We start from the raw sequence: 9181 nt of genomic DNA, 5'->3' as shown, positions 1-9181 counted from the left end.
TCACGCTTGTTCATGTTGTGAGGGTGTTTCTCTATCTCGATGGCTTCCATGATTATTCTCTTGTGGTGATGTTCCATGTTAAAGAGCAATTTGGAATCTGCAAAATTAATTTCGTGTCCTGTTTCTTTCATGTGTTGGTAAAGAGAGGAAGTTTTTTCTTCTTTTTTGACGGCATTCTTGTGTTCTGCGATACGTGCATTTATTCGTCTGTTTGTTTGTCCAATGTACGTGGCTGGGCAGACTTTGCAGGGTATTTCATAGACCCCTTGGTTTTCTAGCTGGATTTTATCTTTGGGGTTTCTGAGGATATTGGCTATTTTTTGGTTGGTGCAAAAGGCTGTTTTGATATTGTGTTTATGGAGGATTTTGCTAATTTTATCTGTAGTGCCCTTCAATGGCATGGCCCTCCTTCCTTATATCAAGGGCACTACAGATAAAATTAGCAAAATCCTCCATAAACACAATATCAAAACAGCCTTTTGCACCAACCAAAAAATAGCCAATATCCTCAGAAACCCCAAAGATAAAATCCAGCTAGAAAACCAAGGGGTCTATGAAATACCCTGCAAAGTCTGCCCAGCCACGTACATTGGACAAACAAACAGACGAATAAATGCACGTATCGCAGAACACAAGAATGCCGTCAAAAAAGAAGAAAAAACTTCCTCTCTTTACCAACACATGAAAGAAACAGGACACGAAATTAATTTTGCAGATTCCAAATTGCTCTTTAACATGGAACATCACCACAAGAGAATAATCATGGAAGCCATCGAGATAGAGAAACACCCTCACAACATGAACAAGCGTGACGACACGTCCCGCCTGCCAGACATCTGGAAATTAGCCCTCCCCACAAAAACCGACACCAGAACCAGAGGCACACAGAACGCCATCTCCAATCAACCACACCAGACCCAAACCCAGACCCTCTCCACAGATAAATTACAGACACCATCCAGTAGCCAAACCATAGTGGCACCTCCGGATGCTGCACCCCCCTGCAATCCCTACACAGATCTGGCTGGCACAGGGCACAAAACCACAGCTCGCCCCTATACACGAAGCCAAGCCAGAGCACAACTATTTGCAGTACAGCCATCTTCTCAGAAAAACTCTTCACAAGCTCAAGAGGTCAAGACACGAAAGCTTTAGCAACTAATCCACACCTAATGACCCTCCTAAGTGGTACTCAGAATATCACTCAAGAAATCACTCAAGATATCCCTCAAGTAATTAATGAACAAAAGAAGAAAAGGCACACTAACCTGGGAACTTCCTCTCTGCCCAGAACGTTGGAGGCTATACACCACACCCCCTCAACAGTATTTATAGGAACTCAAACACTGAGATCCTGCTCTGTTCCAGTAACAAGAAGCCGAAAGCACCAGCCTGAAGATGACGAGTGAGACCTCGTCGAAACGTCGCCTAGACACCCCAACTCTTACACGGGAAGACACCCGAAGACACCAAAACCTGCATTCCTGTACCCGTGAAAATCTACGAAAGCAAATATATATATATATATATATATATATATATATATATATATATATATATATATCTGTTTTACAATTTCAAATAAACATTTTACAGACTTCCAAATGACTTCCCTTCTTCTCTTTCCATGGTTCATTTTACATATCTTACATCCCAGCACATTTTACTATAACCATTCGAATCAGTTTTCCACTACAGTGGTACCTCGGGTTACATACGCTTCAAGTTACATACACTTCAGGTTACAGACTCCGCTAACACAGAAATAGTACCTCGGGTTAAGAACTTTGCTTCAGGATGAGAACAGAAATCATGCAGCAGCGGCGCAGCGGCAGCAGGAGGCCCCGTTAGCTAAAGTGGTGCTTCAGGTTAAGAACAGTTTCAGGTTAAGAACAGACCTCCAGAACGAATTAAGTTCTTAACCCAAGGTACCACTGTATTATATCCCTCAAGAATTATTTAGATATTATAAAGACTGAATTTCATGCTTACAGCATTGTCAGCTATACACACTTATTTTCCATATACTCAATAAACTTTTTCCAATCTTCCTTAAACATATATTCTTCTTGCTCTTTTATTCTATATGTTAAGTCTGCCAGTTGTGCATATTCTGTCAACTTAGTTTGCCAATCCTCTTTACTTGAAACACCACTCACTTTCTATTTTTGGGGCTAACAAGACATGAGCTGCAGATGATGAATACATCAATAATATTTCTGATAACTAAGAATTTCAGTCTGGGTTATCCCCAGCAGAAAGGACTCTGGGTTTAGGGGGAAAGTAATATTAAAATATTATAAATCATTTCCCAATATTCTTTTACCTTTTTACATGCCCACCACATGTGAAATAATGTTCCCTCCACACCTTTACACTTCCAACACTTATTAGATTCTGCCTTGTAAATCTTAGCCAACCTGCTTCGAGTTAAATAACATCTATGAATCATTTTCCAATAGTTCTCTTTCAAAGAATAACATGCTGTAATTTTCAAGTCACTTTTACGAAGTTTCTCCCAGAGGTTAAGATCTATATTGTGTCCTTTATCTATTGCCCAGTGCGTCATTGAAGCTTTAACAAGCTCATTTTTGTTTCCCATTTTAATAAAAGATAATGTATTTTAGACAAAAATTTATCTTTGTTTTACAAGAGTTCTGTTTGGAATTGTGAGCTATTGTCCAAAAAACAGTTCTTTCTGTCTAATTTAAACATATCATGTAACTGATGATATTGCAACCAGTCTGCAACTTGACTACTTAGGTTTTTAATTGGTTTCAGTTTGGGTTACACCCCACCCACCCCCATCCCGGTAAAATCCAGCAATTCCCTGTAAGTCACTTATTGTCTATCCATATTAACTCTTTAATTGTAATTGCCTTGATAGGAGAAAGCCATAAAGGTGATTTTCTTTCCAGCAGTTTTTATATTTCTCCCAAACTCTATACAGATTCTTCCTAAGAATGTGGTTCATAAAACTCTTATAGGGGCTGGTAGTTTTGCTTTTAATCTGCTATGCTTTCTAAACTGTTGTTGACTGCCTTGAAGAGCCGAGTAAAAAATGGGATATAAAACAGAAAGCTATGGAAGCCTCTTCCCCTACCACCACTGAGCTCTAAACATATTCAGTAAACATATTCTTTGATTTTTTTTTCCAGACATGGATGATTGTTTTCAATATCCAGAAGATCAGTACCCAAACATTGGCCAGGATATATGTCTTCCAAAAATATTAACTTCCTGTCTTACGATGAACCTCTGGGAATCAGTTGCATTATTTCCGCAAATATGACACAGAATGAGAGATGTGAAGGGGAAATGTGGACTACTCTACATGGGCCAACAGATACTTGCCTTGTGCGAAGGAATAACAAAGCAAAAGAGACAAGAAAAGACCACATCAGGGCCTGGTTCAGTTGGCTAAAGACAGGGCTAACTGAAGAAAGAAACATGTGATGCCTGCTGCTGTTTCAAGGGGCTGGTAGTTTTGCTTTGTGATCTGCTGTGTTTTCTAAATGTTGTTGACTGCTTTGACGAGTCGAGTAAAAAAGTGGGATATAAAACAAAAAAGCCTTTCCCCTTACCACCACTAGACTCTAAAAGTCTTCACTAAACGTGTTTTTGTTTTATTTTCAGACATGGATGACTGTTTTCAATGTCCAGAAGATCAGTACCCAAACATTGGCCAGGATATATGTCTTCCAAAAGATATTAGCTTCCTGTCTTATGATGAACCTCTGGGAATCAGTTTGGTCACTTTTGCTCTTTTATTGACTTTCATTACAGCTTTGGTGCTTAGGATCTTCATCAAGCACAAAGAAACTCCCATAGTCAAAGCCAACAATCGGACCCTCACCTATGTTCTCCTCATAGCCCTCATTCTCTCCTTTCTTTGTCCTTTGCTATTCCTTGGCCAGCCCACAAAAATAACCTGTCTCCTTCGACAAACTGCTTTTGCAGTGATTTTCTCAGAGGCAGTGTCTTGCATCTTAGCAAAAACAGCTATAGTGGTTCTCGCTTTCATGGCTGCCAAGCCAGGCTCCAAAATGAGGAGATGAGTGGGGGGAAATCTGGCCATCTCCATTGTTCTTTTCAGTTTCCTCATTCAAATGATGATGTGTAGTGCCTGGCTGATAGTTGCTCCCCCACTCCCTGATATAGACAAGCACTCAGGGACTAAAGAAATTATGCTGCAATGTAACGAAGGATCAGTCACCATGTTCTAATGTGTCCTAGGCTTCATGGGAATGCTGGCCATGGTCAGTTTCACTGTGGCTTTCCTAGCTAGGAAGTTACCAGACAGTTTTAATGAAGCCAAGTTCATCACCTTCAGCATGTTGGTGTTTTGCAGTGTGTGGCTATCCTTTGTTCCAACCTACCTGAGTACCAGGTAGGTTTAAAATTTTAAAAGATGATGCTGTTAAGGTGCTACACTCAATATGCCAGCAAGTTTGGAAAACTCAGTAGTGGCCAGAGGATTGGAGAAGGTCAGTCTACATCCCAATCCCAAAGAAAGGCAGTGCCAAAGAATGCTCCAACTACCGCACAATTTCACTCATTTCACATGCTAGCAAGGTTATGCTTAAAATTCTACAAGGAAGGCTCAAGCAGTATGTGGACCGAGAACTCCCAGAAGTGCAAGCTGGATTTAGAAGAGGAAGAGGAACCAGAGACCAAATTGCAAACATGTGCTGGATTATGGAGAAAGCTAGAGAGTTCCAGAAAGACATCTACTTCTGCTTCATTGACTATGCAAAAGCCTTTGACTGTGTTGACCACAGCAAACTATGGCAAGCTCTTAAAGAAATGGGAGTGCCTGATCACCTCATCTGTCTCCTGAGAAATCTCAATGTGGGACAAGAAGCTACAGTTAGAACTGGATATGGAACGACTGATTGGTTCAAAATTGGGAAAGGAGTACGGCAAGGCTGTATATTGTCTCCCTGCTTATTTAACTTATATGCAGAATTCATCATGCGAAAGGCTGGGCTGGATGAATCCCAAGCTGGAATTAAGATTGCCGGAAGAAATATCAACATCCTCAGATATGCAGATGACACAACCTTGATGGCAGAAAGTGAAGAGGAATTAAAGAACCTTTTAATGAGGGTGAAAGAAGAGAGCGCAAAATATGGTCTGAAGCTCAACATCAAAAAAACGAAGATCATGGCCACTGGGCCCATCACCTCCTGGCAAATAGAAGGGGAAGAAATGGAGGCAGTGAGAGATTTTACTTTCTTGGGCTCCATGATCACTGCAGATGGTGACAGCAGTCACGAAATTAAAAGACGCCTGCTCCTTGGGAGAAAGGCGATGGCAAACCTAGACAACATCTTAAAAAGCAGAGACATCACCTTGCCAAAAAAAGGTCCGTATAGTAAAAGCCATGGTTTTCCCAGTAGTGATGTATGGAAGTGAGAGCTGGACCATAAAGAAGGCTGATCGCCGAAGAATTGATGCTTTTGAATTATGGTGCTGGAGGAGACTCTTGAGAGTCCCATGGACTGCAAGGAGATCAAACCTCTCCATTCTGAAGGAAATCAGCCCTGAGCGCTCACTGGAAGGACAGATCGTGAAGCTGAGGCTCCAATACTTTGGCCACCTCATGAGAAGAGAAGACTCCCTGGAAAAGACCCTGATGTTGGGAAAGATGGAGGGCACAAGGAGAAGGGGACGACAGAGAATGAGATGGTTGGATGGTGTTCTTGAAGCTACCAGCATGAGTTTGATCAAACTGCGGGAGGCAGTGGAGGACAGGAGTGCCTAGCGTGCTCTGGTCCATGGGGTCACGAAGAGTCGGACACGACTAAACGACTAAACAACAACAACAACCTGAGTACCAAGGGAAAGTACATGATGGCTGCGGAGATCTTTTCTATATTGGCCTCTAGTTTTGGGTTACTGGGCTGCATCTTCTTCCCCAAATGTTACTATATCATTTTGCTGAGGCCAAAGTTAAACAGCAGGGGACAGCTTATTATAAGAAAGCATTAAAGCATGAACAAGTCTATTTGACAAAACTGTTCCCCAAAGCCAATACAGCAGCCCATGTAGCTGGTCTCTCTGGACTTTCCCCTGACAAAGTACTCTGATACCATCAAGGAACACAGACAGCTATGTGGGCATGAACCATAGCAGAGCCACTCTTCCAAGTTCATTCTTCTCTAAATTTGATGTTCTTTCCCCCTCATACTAAAGTTTAAAAAGGAACACTTTTGTACAAATATTTTAAATTATGAATTAAAAGCTAAAGGTCGCATTTCAGACTACTAAAGATATTGTTGTAAAATTCACCATATTTTACAAGTGATTTAAAAAATCATGGAAGCTTAGTCCCAAGTAACTACTATGTGTAGGGTTGCAGTCATGCCATATGGCTGGTGTGAAACCAGGTCTCCTCAGCCAAATTCCAAGATCCTGACTATACTACATTTTGGGATCTCCATTGGTTACAAGGTCTTCTATTATGAACTTCTAACTTCACCAATACACCACTGGCCCCTTATTATCTAATGAAAGGAAATTAAAAATAACAGTCCTGAATATGTGACAAAGACATTTCCTTCAGCAATTCCACAGGGAATCCCTAAAACTGAATACATACATTCCTCCTTGGTTATTAAAAGGGCTATAATTAAATCTGCTGCTCCTCAAAGATCCCTCTGGATTTTCACTGGCAACTGGCAACATAACACAAAGGATGCTGCAACTTAACCAGAATTACTTAAAAACAGTCTGGGATACTCCCAGATTGCATCCTCTCAGGAATCTTAACTACCATTCAAACGAGACAATTTTTATCTTGGAGAAGCTGATTATACTATTGCCAAAGAAATCATGGTTTCTGCATAGAACAAACAGTTGCCCTTAAATGGATGGAGGTTTTAGTGGTCTTGCTGCTGAAACTGATTTCTTACAATGCATGTCAGGCTCACATAGGAAAATGCAGGCTCCAAAGTCCACACCGTCCACTTCAAATGTATCATCAGCCAGGAGAGTTCCTCATTGGTGGCATTGTTTTCCATGGTGGCTTCATCTCCTCTCCAGCAACATTCACTGAGGAACCCCCACCAGCGCTGCCTGAAGAGCTTGTGTAAGAACTAAGCCACTTATTTATTACAGTATGGGAAAGATCAAACCAAGAGTTGCAGCCTCAGCATAATGGCTGAGGCTGCAAACTTCTACCCATTGACCTAGGGATAAGCACTTTTTATTTCAGTAGGACATATGCTGATGTAAAAATACATAGGAATGTCTTCTGAATTAAGAGAATATTCTAGAAGCTCCCATTTCTAGATAGGGAAATGAATATAAATGTATTGAAATGTATATATATTTATTTGTCTGAGATTTTGAACTGTTGGTTTTGATAGGCTTTATCTGAACAGGAGTGTTAGTGAAAATGAATTAAAAAAAACTTTACAGAAGCTGAATGCTCTTGTTGTTTCATTTCCTGATCTTAGGCTAAAGCTTGTTTCACAATGATGGCATATAATTCTGTGAATTACAACCACCAAGTCTGCCTCATGAATGAGGAAGGGGTCATTGCAGGAGAGAGCTCAGACACTTTGTAAATGTCAGGAAAAGACTTCAGATGTTTCAGGGAAAGACCCCAGGGGTTCCAATGTTCCTATGGGCACCACATTAGTAACCCCTGGTCTAGATACCATTGGCCTTAACAGGTCTTTACTGGGACAAAACTAACAAAATGAATTTCAGTAGGGACAAATGTCAGGTGCTGCACTTAGGCAGAAAAAACCAGCTGCACAAATATAAGATGGGGAACACCTGGTTTGCCAGTAGTACATCTGAAAAGTCTGCATCAACAGAAGCATAGTGCCCCAATGAAAACACACACACAGAAGAGATCTCTTCTACGCTTCGCAGAACACACCTGATGCATTGTGTTCAGCTGCATTCAGCACAATTTAAGACGGATACTGATAAGCTACAACATGTGCAGAAGGGGCTGACACATATGATCAAGGGTCTGGAAGCCAAACCTTATGAGGAAAAGTTGAGGGGGTTTGCTATGTTTAGCTATGAAAATAGGAGACTGAGGGGATATAGGATAGCCATTTTCAAATATCTCAAGGGCTGTCACCAGGAAGATGGAGCAAGCTTGTTTTCTCTTGCTCCAGACGGCAGGACCAGAACCAATGGATTCAAGTTGCAAGAAAGGAGATTCTGTGTAAACATGAGGAAGAACTTGCTGATTATAAGAACTGTTCAGCAGTGGAATGGACATGAAGTACTATTGTTATTCATATCTGTTCGTTCTGATACTGTTTGCTAATCTCATTCTAGGGTGGTGCCTAAGCTTTACCAGCACATCGTGGCCTTGGCATTTGCAGTCAAGGAGATCAATGAAGACCCTCACATCCTACCCAATATTACCTTGGGCTTTACCTTATATGACAGCTATAACAATGCAAGGAGCACATATCTTGCCACACTGCTGCTTTTAACCATGGTGGAGAAATTTGTCCCAAACTATATATGTGATGTTGAAAATAATCTGGCTGGGGTCATTGGGGGACTTGATTCTGAAATCTCCTTTTATGTGGCAACAGTTTTGGATATCTATAAGATTCCACAGGTAAGACACCCATGTAAGATACCTCTTTTAGCTTGCATTGAGAATGAGGCTGAATTCACAGCACCAGTTCAAAGTGTATCACCAGTTCATGGTGAGGATGAAATTGGGGGCAGAACCATGCACACCACCCTCACCAGCCATTTTTGGATTTGCAGCATTTCCTGCTTAACGAGAAGGGTATCTGAATTGAGTTGCAAGGGACGCTGGGGAATTGCTTCTAGGATAAAAATTCACAAGTATTTCCAAGTACAATAATTATTTGCCTTCACCACACCACACCCAATATGTGAATATTTAGTGGGAAAGGGATTTCAAATTAAACACACCCTGGAATTATGGCAAATTGCAGATACTGTCCAGTTGTGCAGGAGAACAGCAATAGTATTGAGCAGCTGGTTCCAAAGTGAAATAAATGTTCATAGATGAAGTCTAAGAAGTCTTGAAAAAGAAAAGGCAGAAATGGCAGTTCTGCTGTGTGTTGGGGTATGTGCTTTGTGAAGACAAAAGAAGCTCCAGAGAAGAAATGTGTATCTGAACCAAGTGGCAGTTCTGAAGTGGCTGCAGTAAATAATGTCTAACACA

Source organism: Podarcis bocagei (assembly GCF_964188305.1).
Source record: "Podarcis bocagei genome assembly, chromosome: 13".
Taxonomy (NCBI): domain Eukaryota; kingdom Metazoa; phylum Chordata; class Lepidosauria; order Squamata; family Lacertidae; genus Podarcis; species Podarcis bocagei.
The sequence above is the reverse complement of the archived record's forward strand: the minus strand, read 5'-3'. Positions refer to the sequence as shown.